The sequence below is a fragment of the Puntigrus tetrazona genome, chromosome 4 (genome assembly GCF_018831695.1).
Source record: "Puntigrus tetrazona isolate hp1 chromosome 4, ASM1883169v1, whole genome shotgun sequence".
NCBI lineage: Eukaryota > Metazoa > Chordata > Actinopteri > Cypriniformes > Cyprinidae > Puntigrus > Puntigrus tetrazona.
This window is the reverse complement of record NC_056702.1, coordinates 28,886,270-28,902,072: the sequence shown is the minus strand read 5'-3', so window position 1 is coordinate 28,902,072 and position 15,803 is coordinate 28,886,270. Positions and strand designations below refer to the sequence as shown.

Here is a 15,803-nt window from a genome sequence, read left to right as displayed (position 1 = left end):
ACACTTCATTAGACAATTGTATTTGTTTAATAACAATGAATGAGTCCTGTTGAACCTCTGCTTTCTCATCCAGAACAACCTCCTGGACCCTAACTAGTCTGGTTTTAAAAGTGGACACTCAACTGAGACTGCCCTGCTTTTGGTCGTTAAAAGTCTGTGAGTGGCAAGATCAGCTTCTAAGTCATCTGTTCTCATTTTGCTGGATCTCTCTGCGGCTTTTGGCACAGTTATCCACCTGATTGTCCTGTCAACCCTTTTGACAAAAGGTGTCTTAGGAACCTCACTCCTGTGGTTCCAGTCTTAACTCTCTCAGGTAGGTCCTTTGGGGTGTCTTGGAGGAGGTTTCTAAGATGCAACATCTAGCTACTGCTTGGAGCACTTCTCTCTCCATGTACATACAGTGGAATGCAACATTTTGGTAATCACTTGCAGAATCTGAAACGTTTGAAAGAGTAAGATATTTTACATAAAAGATGTTTACATATGAATAAGACAAGACAAAAAATAGCTGAAATGATTCAAATAACCCCCTTCAAAAGTTTGGGAATCCTTGGTTCTTAATACTGTATGTTACCTGGGTGATCTATGACTTTTTGTTGTTGTTGTTGTTGTGTGATAATTGTTCATGAGTCCCTTTGTTTGTTCTGAACAGTTAAACTGAGCATGTTCTTTAGAAAAGCCTCCAGCTCCTGCAGATTCTTCAGTTTTTCAGCATCTTTCTATATGTGAACCCTTCCAGCAGTGACTGTGATTTTTATTTTTTTTTGAGATCCATCTTTTCACACTGACTTTCACAATTGAGGGACTCAAACACAACTATTAAAGTTTCAAGCATTCACTTATGCTCCTGAAGGAAACATGATGCATTAAAGCGGCAGTCCGTAACTTTCTGAGTTAAAAATTTACACAAAATACATTTTTGATAATATACATAATCAGCCAGTGTTCAAAACTATCGCTTTTTAGCCCGATCTCACAATGTTTAGCTTATAATAATGTTTTTAAATTGAGTGGTTCGGGTAGGTTTTCACGGGAAATTTAAGCATGCCTCTGTGTCATTACGCCACGCCTATAAACACAAAGAAGGCATCCCGCCATAGCGTTATCTCCTTGTGAGAATGCTGCAGATGCATATTATGCATAATATTTTATAGCCTTTTCTCACAGCGGCTGAAATAATTACACTTATTTTGTTGGTTGCGGATTGTGGTCCAGACAGTTAATGTGTTTATGAAACACAAGTGACTGAAATTAGATTAGCCTACAACAGTTTTAAATGTGCATCTGTTTGCAGATGTACGTGGATTACACCAGTTTTGTATTTTAAAGAACACTGGTCCTAAGGAAGAATGATCCAAAATATCTCAAATATACTGAAGAATCTGCAGGAGCTGGAGGATTTTTCTGAAGAACAGTACTCAGTTTAACTGTTCAGAAAACTAACAAGGGACTCGTGAATAACTATGACAAAACAAAACAAAAAAAAACATTCATAGATCATCCAGGTAGCCATTCACACACAGTATTAAGAACCAACTGTTCCCAAACCTTTGAAAGGTTATTTAAATCATTTCTGCTCATTTTTGTCTTGTGGACTATATGTAAACACATTTTATGTAAAATATCCTACTCAGGACAGTACTCCATTAAAAATAACATGCATTGTATATGATCATAGATTCTGTAAAGGGTTACCAAACGTTTGCATGCCACTGTATCATGACAATGGGTCAATGATTCATAAACATGAGTTTTTAATATTACTGCTATTGTAATGACACACATCTCTTTCTTTGGTTTCAGCTTGGCATCCTAACAGTTGCTCCTCACATCTCTGCTTCCTGGACCCAAATGTCATGCTGAATGTTGAATGACCATCAGTTTTGCCAAGACAGAACCGCTTATGATTTCAGCTGACCCAACTTTGGCGTTCTAGTTGACACACAAACTTTTCTGACCATACGGCACTGACCTGATCCTGCTGATTTGCCCAGTACAACATTAGGAAGATCAGACCCTTTCTTATGGTGCATGCTACAAAACTCCTTGTCCAAGCTCTTGTTCTCTCCAGACTGGACTGTTGTACTACTCTGTTAGCAGACCTTCCAGCATGTACTACCAAGACTCTGCAGCTAATCCAGCTTTGACTCGTACTCAAACCATCCAAGGTGTATATGTCTTTCTTTTATCAGATAAGCACAATCAGACGTATATCAGGGTGAGTAAATCATGGGGCCATTTTAGTTTTTTGGTGAACTATCCCTTTAATACTGACCCTTTTTTTAAAAACTGCTATGTCTACTGTGTTAGACTAACTGGGACTTTGTATTTTAACTTACACTGTATGTTTTATTTGCCGCTGCAAATGTATAAATGAGTATATATCAAATGCATTTAATGTACAAATTTTGCATGTTCTGTATATAACATGCATTTCCTATAATTGTATTATTCTTTTAAATTGACATCCAATGCTTTAGTATAATAACTAATACGTGTGAATGTGCAGGTTCATTTAATTATTATGCATTGAATTGAATTGTTAATTTTACAGAAAATTGCTGAAAATGTAGCTTTTTTTTTACTACTATTTCTAAGTGTTCTGATCATTTCTCTATTGTCCAAACATTTGAAACTCTAATTTCTGGAAAATGAATTATTAAATTGTATATCTACACACATTTGTGTTTATGTTATGAATTTACTACATTTTTATACATTTTTTTGTTGTTTAATGTTTTACAAACTTATTCTAGGTAGACATAAAATAACTTCTAAATGCCTTTTAATTACAGATTTATTCCAAAATTAATCATGTAAATATACAACATTTTTATAAAGAAAAAGTGCTTACTGCATTTTTAAACGTTATTTCTTTGTATTTTCTTTGTAAAAATTGTACTTTAAAAATAAATTACTTTAAATGGACATAGCAACTATATAAAATAACTAATTAAAACCTTAAATTTACAGTGATAAACTTGAAAGTTGGTGGGTTTTATATGTAATTTCACGTAATTTGTCAGTTTTTAATAGTTTAAAAAATATTATCAATGGTAATATACTGTAATTTAATTGACTGTAAATTCAATTCTGTATTTTTACAGTTTTTGCTTGTAATTTTGTGAAATGGTTATTTTCTGTAATTTAACGGAATATCTCTGGAAGCCCTGCTGCCAGTCTTTTTACCGCTTTTTTACAGATTTTTTTACAGTGTACCATTCGGGTGAAGCTTTAATTTAAAAAATATTCTCTGGTCAGAAATGGACAAAATGCATAAGGGTTAAACAATTAACCCCAAAAACCTCTCCTGCATAACATACTTGAGTTTGTTCAGTGAGCAGTTTGGATCCTCCAGTTTTTCAGAGAGCAGCTTCACTCCTGAATCTCCAGGATGATTGTAGCTCAGATCCAGCTCTCTCAGGTGTGAGGGGTTTGAAGTCAGAGCTGAAGACACACATAACCACAGCCTTCCTCTGTCACCATGCAGCCAGACAACCTACAAAAACATACAACAGCAATCCACATTGAATTAGATTGTTTTTTGTCCTTTTTATATTTAACTGATCAATAAAATGGTTGGTCACAAAAATGGTTTTGTGCTCATTTATCATTATCAATAAGAAACAAATATTGGACATATATTTTTAAATGCAAATGTAAAGCATGAAATCTCTCACAAATAATAGTGGCACAATACTGCTAAGTAAATCTTATGTAAACGTGAGTGAAAGAAAGAAACCTAAGATAGGAAAAAGGCCCTAGTGGCTAATGTAATGGCTTCTTTCATGCTTTTGTGTAATAATTGCTACAACCAACACACTTTCACAGCTTTTTAATTCTGTTAAAACATATTCAACTCAATATTACAGGTGAAGAGAGGGGCGGAGATGTCAACTGATCACCTCTCTAAAAACTGGAAGATCCAATCTGCTCAAAGAGTCCCACAAGCCAACAAGGCCTGATAGGACTCCTTCTTCAGCTTGACGCCATTCCTTACTTCCGTGTCCACCACCGGATTCAGGGGTTGCCCAACAGACCTTCACAGTACATTTGGGCCTGTCGTGTCTGTCCGGCTTCTTCCCCGCCAACAGATCCAACTGAACCGCTCTTTGTCTAGCTTGTCAACTAGGACCTGTTTGCTTTAGGATACCCTACCAGGGCCATATAGCTCCTAGGGCTACTGAGGGACTCAAACCCTCCACCACATTGGGTTGTGGTCCTAGTAGAGACATTCTGTCACGAATGAGGGGTCTGAGGCATGCTGATCCATGTGCAGGCTTTTATTAAACGAAGGCATGGTCAAAGCAGGCAGGTGTCAAACAGGGCAAACAGATGTATCAGAGGCAAGGCAATAACAAAATCCAAATACAGGCAGCAAACAATCACAGAATCAGAAGACAGGCAGGGTCAAAACCAGGGAATCTATAACTGAAAACACTCAGAAACTCGGGAACAACAATAGAACAGGCGAACAATCCAGCCTGCAGTTGAGTGGCCTGCTGCAGAATTTATAGTCCTGGAACAGGAAGTTGTCAGAGAGGAGTGAATGCAGATCACCCAGAGGTAAGGGCTCCTCTGCTGGCTTGGTGACACATTCTGTCTTCACTCCATTTGTTTCTACAAATTCTTTGCCATCTTTCTTCATATTTAGTTGTCTATTATTATCTATTCGCAATGCATATTCATTATTGGTTCTACATTTTAATACATTTTTAATTAATAAACATTATTAATATATATTTTTTTCTAAAACATCAATCTTACTGATAAATCACTGGACTGTTTTATTCTAGTTTGTGAATCTAAAATAGTTAAACAGCTTGGGAAAGCACTCCCTATATTGCCAAATTTAAGTGAAGGTGGGAATCTGCTGACTTCGACTGGGGATATTGTCGGATGGTGGAAGGAATACTTCAATACTGGAGAAAGATCTCCTCAATTCCACCAATTTTCTTCTTCAGCATGTTCCACTGAGGAAGCAGAGGCCAGTGGCTCAGATAAGCAAACACACTAAAAACTATGTCTTGAAGATATAAATGCAGACGCGTCATTTGACGCCTCTGAGATGTGCTTTGCTAACAGGAACCTGCTGTCAATGAATCTATCCTGTTCATGCCAAGTCTATTCCAAGTCAAGTCTATTCATTTTTCAGTGAAGTGTGTTTCAAGTCAAGTATTAGTTTGTTTAAATTATGGATTATGTCTCTGTAAATAAAACTGCACATGAGGTTTTACTATGCTCGCCTTCAGTGAACTAAATTGTTACATCATGGTAATTAACTATATGAAATATTCTGCCTGCATGTCTTTAATTTGTGATCATTCTAAATGTATTTTATTAAATAGAATCAAGTAGTAAAGAAAAGCACTCTAAATGTGCACACTCACTAGTCTAGACTTCACACTCTGAGGGTATGTTTTGCAAAACTACTAGATAATTTCAAATCTCACATCATTAAAACAACAATTATGATATCTTCTGTGATATTGCACACTGTGCAGTGAGATTACATGTAGAAAATCTATACAAGATTAACACGATAACTGCATACATGGTTTTTGCATGCATTCTAAACCTTAAGGTTTTTTTAAAGAGTTAATAACAAAGAATTTCAAAGTCAAACCTCAGTATCTTCAGTCTAGAGTTTGGACTCTTCAGTCCTTCAGAAAGAAGCTTCACTCCTGAATCCTGCAGGTCATTGTTACTCAGGTCCAGCTCTTTCAGGACAGAGTTTGAGGATTGTAAAACTGAAGACAAACTCCCACAAGACTGTGCAGTGAGATTACATGTGGAAAATCTGAACAAGATGAACACAGCAGTTGCATACAGAATTGAACTCAACATTGGGATTTTTAATGAATAAATAATGAAGTATTTCAAACTCATGCCTTAGTATCTCCAGTTTAGAGACTGGACTATTGAGTCCATCAGAAAGAAGCTTCACTCCTGAATCCTGCAGATCATTGTTACTCAGGTCCAGCTCTTTCAGGACAGAGTTTGATGATTGTAAAGTTGATGATAAACTTTCACAGGACAGAGCAGTGAGATGACACCCACACAGCCTGTGAAAAGAAGACAATTGACATATTGATGTGAATTTATCAGGCACGTTTGTACTGAATAACACTTAATAACAGGAATACAATAATAATGCACTTCTAAATTATTTAAAACTATTATATTTCATTAGTTATATATAAACTGATCACTGATTATCTCTGTAATTGAACATGCTTAAAGAAATGAAAATTAGATGTTTTACATAACATCAAGCATCCTAGGTGTATGGGATTTTTTCTTTTCAGACAAAAAAATTTAACTGGCATTTTTAATCTCAATCATTTTAGTGGGCGGGTGGTTCAACCCCCAAGAGTCAATTGAGGGAAGTCTTATTACTAATAAGTTATGTGTTCTGACCTGTTAAAAGCTACCAGATGATGAATACAATGAAAAAGACTTGGAGGGACTAGGACAAATTAATTTGAGTGTTGACTCACGGGATAAAAAAACGTCAACTAAAAGTATATACACTTTAAATAATCACACAAACAAAAAGAATAGTCACAAAAACGCTTTGGGCCTTATATTTTAGTACATATAATAGTCTCCGAACGAATTATGAACTGTTCCTGACGCCAGATCGCGAAACACACACTCACACCATGTGCGATAAGTTCTTCCTTATTACGTGACTCACGCCACCACGCAACATTAAGCTCAACAGTCATTGGCTTGCGTTAGCATACCTACATTGAACACACTTTCCTATTGGACAACACGAACACAACTCCGTTGGTTATTTGCTATTTTTTCCCAAATAAAAAAATAAAATACATACATTAATACTTTTGAATAGTATTAAACACAGAATATATGTTTCTTGGGGTCCCTACACATAACATTTTTAAATAAACTATTAAAAGTCATTAAGGTCTTATTTCATCTCATAAGTGGAAAACGGTATTACAAAATTCTCTGTTTTTGTTTTTTTGACTAGATAAAATAACACTGATACAATCATACTGAAATATCTGCTACCTATAACAATGAATCACCTATTTATTAACATGTTTGAACATATTAAGTTTCAAACGTGTGTGATTGTCAAACCTCAGTATGTTTAAACGACAGTGTGAACTCTTCAGTCCATCAGAAAGCAGCTTCACTCCTGAATCCTGCAGATGATTGGTCCTCAGGTTCAGCTCTGTCAGATGGTTTGATGATTGTAGAGCAGAGGACAGAGTTTCACAGCATGTTTCATCAAAACCACAGCTTTCAAATCTGCCAAAATAGAATGTTTTAACCTGATTATCTACTGATGTTCAGTTTTTTCTGCAATAACTTATTTTTCTCTTCATAATCGGAGGACAAATTTCACTTCGCATTTACATTTCATTGTTTAGTGACGTAGAAAAAATAATTTCATTAAACAGCAGTCAGTGAAATACTCACAGAGCTTTTCTGCAGCATCTCACAGCTGGAATGAGTCTCCTGTAGTCTACTAGTTTTGATGTGAACCTCTTTGGGTTGAACTCATCTAGCACCTTCTCTGACATCAGTAGTATGTAGGTCAACACTGTGCACATTGAAGATGAGAGATCTCTTCCTGGATGTTCATTTGAACTGAGGTAACTCTGTATTTCCTCATATAATGAATTATCCTTGAGTTCAAGTAAGCAGTAGAATAAGTTGACTAGAGCTTCATCTGAGATATAGTACGTGTTTTGTTTTTGTTTAATACATTTAGTTACTTCTTTGATGCTCTCTGTGGTGTCTTCAGGTGTGTGATCAGGCCTTTGAGCAGATTTTGACTGGATTCCAGTGAAATTCCCATCAGAAACCGCAGGAACAAATCCAGATGTCCTCTCTTACTCTTCATGGCTTTATCAATGGCTTTCTGCAGTAACTCCTCCAATGTGACATTTTCTTTTGGCTCACAAAAGAAAAACTGAAGCTCCTGCATGTTCTTGTTCAGGTAACAGATGAACACATGCATTGCAGCAAGAAACTCTTGAACACTCAGATGCACAAAGCTGAAGACCTTTGCTTCATGAAGTCTGTATTCCCTTTTGAAGATCTCAGCGATCATTCCTGTGAACTCAGTGTCTTTACTCGTCAATACCACATTCTTTAAAATCTTCCTTATAGAACACAATGTTTTCCTTCTTCAGCTGTTCAAATGCTAACTTGGCTAACTTTAAAATAATCTCTTTATTTAATTGTAAGCGCTCTGAACATTCTCTTTCTTGTTGATCATCATATTTCTGGCTCTTCATGTCCATCTGTATAAGCAGGAAGTGAATGTACATTTCAGTGAGTGTTGTGTTCTCTTCATTGTTCTCAGTGAGAATATCCTGAAGTACTGTGGCTGTGATCCAGCAGAACACAGGAATGTGGCACATGATGTAGAGACTACGAGACGTCTTTATGTGTGAGATGATTCTGGAGGACAGACTCTCATCTGTGAATCTCTTTCTGAAGTACTCCTCCTTCTGTTGGTCAGTGAATCCTCGCACCTCTGTGAACAATCCTACATACTGAGGAGGGATCTGATTGGCTGCTGCGGGTCGTGATGTCACCCAGACAATAGCTGATGGAAGCAGAGTCCCTTTGACCAGACTTGTAAAGAGCACATCCACAGATGCTTTTTTCTCAACAGTGTTCAGTGATCTACTTTTAAAATTTAGAGACAGGCGACTCTCATCAAGTCCATCAAATATAAATGCTATCTTACATCCCTTATATAGCTTTGATTTCTCCAGGTCCTTCAGTTCAGGATAAAATTCCAGCAGAAGCTCATGGAGACTGAAATCTTCATTTGTCATTAAGTTAATCTCTCTGAATGGAAGCAGGAACACACAGTGTATATCTTGATTGGCTTTTCCTTCTGCCCAGTCCAGGATGAACTTGTGCACAGAGACAGTTTTTCCAATGCCAGCGATGCCCTTAGTGAGAACAATTTTTTCTCACTGTTTTTCCTCACTTCGGTAAATATATCATTGCATTTGATTGGTTTGCCCTGTGTTTTTTTGTTTTTGAAAGCATCATCAATCTTCAGAATCTCATGTTCGTGATTGACATCTTTCATATCTCCTCTGTGATGAACAGATCTGTGTAAACAGCCTTAAGTTTTGCTTCATTTTCTATGTTGCCCTCAATGATATATTCTACGTTCTTCTTCATGTTTGCTTTGTGACTTTTAAAAAGTTTTTCAGCTCTGTAAAAACATAAATAAGATAAACGGGGAGAGGGTATTTGAGAAATATTTGCATAACGGCATGATAATTCTTATTAATTACCAATGCAGACAGATTAGAAATCATACTTCTAAAAGTCACACTTCATAGTTTGAATACAGTTTTAAAATGTCTGAATATGTTTGTCTTGTGTTTTGTATCTCTGTTTTAGACTATTGTGAACTAAAACCATAGTGAAACATTTTGTTTCTTCCTTATATTTGTATAAAATCTGTAATTGCTACTTGCGTTATGTTTTCTTGTTTTTGTTTGCAAACAGTGATTGATATTTACTTGAGATATGTTGTGAATTACCTACAGATGTCTTCATATCGCCCTCAGTCTGAGCTGTGAGAGATATAGAGAGAATTACTCACTGGGAAACATATATCTCACAAGCATAACAGTAGAGCAAAGAGGGCAAAAAGTTTTACTTTAAACTTTAAAATATTTAAACATGTTGTTGTCACAGTGATTTAAAATTTTACCTCGCTTGTGTTCATTCTCCAACCATTCAGCCAGATTATTCTGGCTCATCTTTCTTAGGATGTCTATCATGACCTTCACAGCTTCGTCTGGTCCAAAACATTTGACCATTTTGTCCACTGTGTCGAATCTATCTGCCTTTTCCAATTCAGACCTTGAAAGATGCTCAAGACGTAAATTCACTAAGTTCCACTGAAACTCCTTCAGTTCAGCTTCTACCAGATCCTTCAGTGAGTCCACGAGCAGCTTTTCAACAGACGCCATCGTCCTTCACCAACTCACGACTGCAGGTCAAGAATAAGAAAAGATCTGAATACTTCCACTCTTAACATGTGAACCTAAGTCCTCAAATCTTATTATGATTATGAAGCTGTAAATAGACGCATACGAATCTAAAAAACTAAACCTGATGTAAACAGATCTGAATGTTTGTCTAATGCTTTTATGACACTTGGTATGTGAACACAAAAACATTTCAGGGCATGATTCAAAAAAGCTAAATGGTCGTAAAAAATGCTTTTGGTTTTATAGTTTACTGTAGTAATATTTACATTTACATATATGCATTTAGCAGATGCTATTATCTAAAGTCAAACTGCATTCAAGTTACAGTTTTACATTTTATTAACTCTTAATAATGCAGTAATAACAAAAATAATGCCGAAACATATATCTATATGATAACATATAGTAATAATTATACAAAGAAATATATAAAAGAAAGAAAAAATATTGTTAAACAAAATATTAGATGGTGTCCAGGTACTTTTGACCGTGAAGACCATGAGTATGTCTCCCATATGAGGAGCGCACAAGGAGGAAGTGTAGAATCAGTACAGTACATGACATTATTACATTTTGTATTTTAGTGTTATTTACTAACCATGTATAATGATGATGCAGATGTTTATTGCCACACACGGCATATCTGACAAACCATTTGGTGACATAATTACTGATAAAAGACAAAACATCCTTCAAAAACAGCAAAAATTCAAATCATGACTTCTCATGGCTGGTTCTGCTATTTCAAAAGCAATTGGGCCAATTCAGATACTCTTTTTCAATCTTAAGCACACATTAAAGCAATTTGTTTGTTGTTATGGTAAATCTTGCAACATGTGACCCAATTGGACTCACAGCTATTTAACTAATAATGTCATCACCCAATTAAAAGGCTACTAATCGTGCCACTTTCCACTACATGGTACGGTTCGGTATGGATTGATTTTGAGGGGTTTTCCACCGAAAACACAACCTGGTGCCGTTTTAGTCCCACCTTGGCTGAGGTTCTAAGCGGGCGGTCACACCACATGATGTTTTGACACTTTGAATAACAGAATACTTTTAAATATTTTAGGGATTTTTATGCATTTAAACATTTGCCATTTATAAATTGCAATTAGCCAGAAAATGTAGCTGTCACGTCATTGACCTGTTAATGAAACACAGCTCCATTTATTTCATTGTTCAATCATACAATGATGCAATATTACATCAAAACTGTCTGCAGACAGCCTGAAGCTACTGATCGATAGTTTCTCACTTTAAGAGTTAAGAGCACATGATAAGAAATGACACTCATTTATACTCAAAAGCACACCGTGTGAGAACAATATGAGAACCTTTCTGTGATTTCCTTACACAGAAACACCTGAACATCTGTTGATAACGAAATATGTTTAAATAAATAAAATCATCAAAGTTGCTTCACCACAGCATCAAAGTCTCAAAAAACCAAGGAAAGATAAATCACTCACTTCAGATAATGTGTGTAGATCTTTCTTCTCTATATAATGCTCTTTCTACATTTACACAGTATGTGGACGTGATACCAGAGACTGTAGAACTTTGGACTTGTTATATGCAAATGTGAAACATGCTTTTCGCTTCCTCCCTTGGGTCGATCGGCCCATAATCTCATTCGTATTAAATCTGTTTATGTTTTAGCTGTGAGGGAGCAACCTCCAACCCCCAATACAGGGCTGCTTGATCCTGTGATGGCTAGGTCTTCTGTAATGAAGCGTCAGAAGCAGCTAGATCCATTTGCAGTTTTATTAGTACAGAATGGTAGACAAACGGGTCTATTGACAGTGTCTAGAACAGCAGAGACCTAAACGTTTACCAGGCAATTTGCGGGCAGGTAGTAATCAGGAGCAATGAGGTCAGAAACGAGGTCAATGGCGGCAGAATCAAACACGGTGTTTGGACACTGCTAACGAAGCCCACCTGGCTGTAATTAGTCCCAGGTAGGGGATTGTAGGTAATGGAGTCGAATTGGTGTTTTTTTTTTTAGTGATGGTGCCCTCCTTTAATCTTCGTGACTAAAGTTTTAGTGTTTTATGGGTAGACTTTCTTATCAGACTCTTCTGATTACCAATATTGACCAGGACAATTAAATGTAATGACTTTAGCTGGATGCAAAACAAAGGGAAGACTGAGGTGGCTTCATAAGGAGCTTAACCTATCATCTTCTTGTGATGTTGGGTGCCAGAATCAAGTAACACAGCCTCAACTTACAAATACGATCATTATACCCGATGTTACTGCCTGATTTAAAAAATTACGACAGATGTGGTAAAAGAACATAAAACCAGCGGATTGGACAGAAACAATCTTCAAAAATACTTGAGTTTGCACACTTTTTATCAGAAAAATGTCAAAGTATTGTCTTTCGTGGTTATGTATGTGTCTAAAGTTTTATTGCATCTCACAACTATGTTGTTTATAAAATAACGTATGTGTGTAAAACAACAAGTGTTTTTGTATAATTGTTGTGATCAGCTGGACTAGTTACTAATCGTAACGTAACTCCAGTAATTACAACAAGGATGTAACAATTACTTGTTTAATGATAAATCATAATAAGATTCCCCACAGTTAGAATTACAGTTAAAATGTTTTAATTATAATCAAATCCATATTAGATTACAGTGACTTGAACGACTTACTATAAATAAATATTGTCCAGCTTAAAGCACAGTAACAGATCCAGTAATACGTTTACCTTTACTCAAGATTTATTTGAACATTTGCATTAGATTTTTAAACATTAAACTTGAAAAAAGTGAAGTAATCATTTAAAATCCGAACAGCATTGGTAATGTCATTGTTTTAGTGATTTAAACAAACAAAAAGTAATTTTATTTATTGTTTGTTGGTTTTTAAATATGAAACTTAAAGTGATTTATGTGTCAGTGCTTTTAAAAATCTTCAACACATTTTAACAATACATTGTTAATACTGATAACTGTGATCATTTTGGTCACAGTAGTTGTAAAAATGACATTACATTACATTTTCAACATGATTATTCCACTTCTCTGGTTGCATGGCAACCAATCTGATAGCACTAGTTTATTGCTGAAAGGAATGTGGGCAGAGCAACCCTAACTCCATTTCCCCTTTGGAAAGGCATTTAAAAGTAAAAAAAAAAAAGGATGTTTTGTTACAGTTTTTAGACAGATTTTGAGACAGGGTTGATTGTTAGAGCACATACTTGGACAATAGACAAAGATAAATTTGAAAGGACTGTTGAACCCATAATACGACAAAGGGAATGAACACTACCGTAACATGTGGAAGAACTCACAAACCTGCTGGTTCAGAGTAAAAAGCTCTTTGGAAACCATATGTCTTTAACATGTCGTTAATGAATAACTACACAGAAACAAATGACTAATGGACTATTAACACTGTAATAACTACTATTACCTAAAAAGAAACTTAACAATTTAGTAAGTAATAGCACTCAGTTGAAACTACTGTTTTGATATATCCTGGAGAACTCCTAAGAACTACTGTATACAGGTTCATATTTAATGTAGATTATGTATCATAAATAATCAGTTTCAAAAGGGATGATGGTAGAATACTAGTAATGACTCAAGTATTACCAAATCCTTCTAAAGGGTCAATATTCTGAAGTAAAAATCCTCATAACTCCTGACGTATTTGTAAGCTTTTGAGATGTATGTAAGGTATTGGATAGTAATACCTTAAGTGTAGCTGCATATGAAGTGTTTGGTAATACTTAAGACATTATCAGTGGGTTACCATGACCTTCGGTTTAGAATTAATTTTACATCATGTAATCTTATTAATTGTGAACTTGTATACTGTATTTCTTAGTTGTTCTTATGGAGGTTTTTATGGTGCTCAAATCTCCTGCACCTTCTACCTTATTTTGTTTATCCTCAGGTTAGGTAAAGTAAGTCGAGTCTGCTATAAAATAGAAGTAAAAACAAAGTCGTGTAATCTGTCACTGAGGTGCAGCTTTAACTTCTGGCTCACTTCTAAGTGCTATGGACTACAGGTGCAAGTCGACACTTTTGGGAAAGTCCCATACAGCTGGAGACCTCCTTTCAAGAAGCTCACTATAAAAACACAGCCATCTTATCAGTCTGCTCTTCTGTGAAGATCTTTCTAAGATGTCCTCCTCTCTGCGTCGGGAACTCAGCACTCAACGGTAACATTCCTATTCTTCAAAGTTCTTACTAATACATACTTTATCTCTGGTTATACTTTAACTAAATGCTACATATATCATACCTAATGTCTTTTCTCAATAAACTACTTTTACACATGATGCTGTGGTGGTCTTTCTTTCTACTATTCAATAAAGTGAATACAATACCATGTGCACTGTGTATCTTATAAATACTTATCAAATAAAAGAATACAATATTAAATATTAAATCTGTAACACATCACAATGTGTTCACAATAAAAGGTATCACTCAAATAAACAAGGCAAACTTACAAAATTGGGAAAACTTCCTGTTTCCCTCAACAAAATATATATATATATATATATATATATATATATATATATATATATATATATATATATATATATATACACACACACACACACATGTTTCAAAAATGTTTACAGCACATTAGAGTGAATCCTGTTTGTTCATATTTGATCATGTTTCATGAGTGTTTCATGATTAAGACAGTATTTAATCTTTACTTACATGAATAAGGAAGTGTCTTTCTGCTCCACAGCTGAAGACTTGCTTTGATCAAAACGTTCAGTTTCTAGACAACTTCTCAAAATGTCTTTGCTTTCTCATGAAGTTTATGTATCTTCCCACAAGAACAAATAAAAAGATGAATGATCAGTTTTTGAAAATGAAGAAAAGTTCTTACGATCAAGTGTAAACGTCGCATGTAAAACATAATCTGCTTTCACTTTCCCCTCTTTCTATTGGAGGAAATCACACACTTGTCACACCAATGATTCGTCAGTTTCTGTTAGTCACGCCCATAATGTTAAAGGAACAGTTCACCCAAAAATAGAAATATTCCGTCATCATTTGCTCCTCAATATTAATATTATGGTCTTTAGTGTCTCCCTGTGGTCCTGTTTGGTATCACAGCTTGACTTGTGCTAATTAATTATTTAACATAAATTAAAAATAAATAAATAAATTGTATTTGAAACACAGCCAAGAGAAAAAGAGCAAGCCAGTGTGTGTCTGTGTGTGTGTTTATGTGTGTGTGTCTGTGTCTGTGTCAGATAAAATTATGTACAAGGTCAGTACTACAATTGGGAAAGCAAAATACTAATAAACAGGAGTGATATTTAAAGAGACGTAAGGAAAAGTCCGAACACACATTAACCTTCGACCAGGGCCTCTGGAAGGGGGACCCTTACGTGGGTCACGCTTGAGCCGGCGTTGATTCCTTTGTCAAGTGGGCTGCAAATTGCAAACTGTCTGCACATCTTACCTCGTAAACGTCCCTCCAATTGTCAGATTTACTGAGGAATGTAGCTCAAACCAACATAAAGATCCTTCCTAAAGCAGTATTAGCAGAGATTCATGCTTTTCAAAAGGTCATAGGTCAACATCCGGATTCAAATGACAAAGTTGAAGAAACAACACCTTTCCTTCGACTTTGGTGATTCCCCCTTACCCACGAAAGAGCAGATATCAAAACTGTTCAACTACATGCCTGAAGTCTTTTCTCTACATGACCTTGACAATGGACACACTGAGAAAGTCAGACATCAAATAAAGTTGAGTGATGAGACACCATTTAAACATAAAGCCCGACGTATCCATCCCC

General features: G+C 35.7%; 1 pseudogene; it reads right to left on the bottom strand.

Annotated features, from left to right (window-relative positions):
- Positions 1-1,038: 1,038 nt before the first annotated feature.
- Positions 1,039-14,925, bottom strand: LOC122342382 (annotated as a pseudogene).
- Between the last annotated feature and the right edge of the window lie 878 nt (positions 14,926-15,803).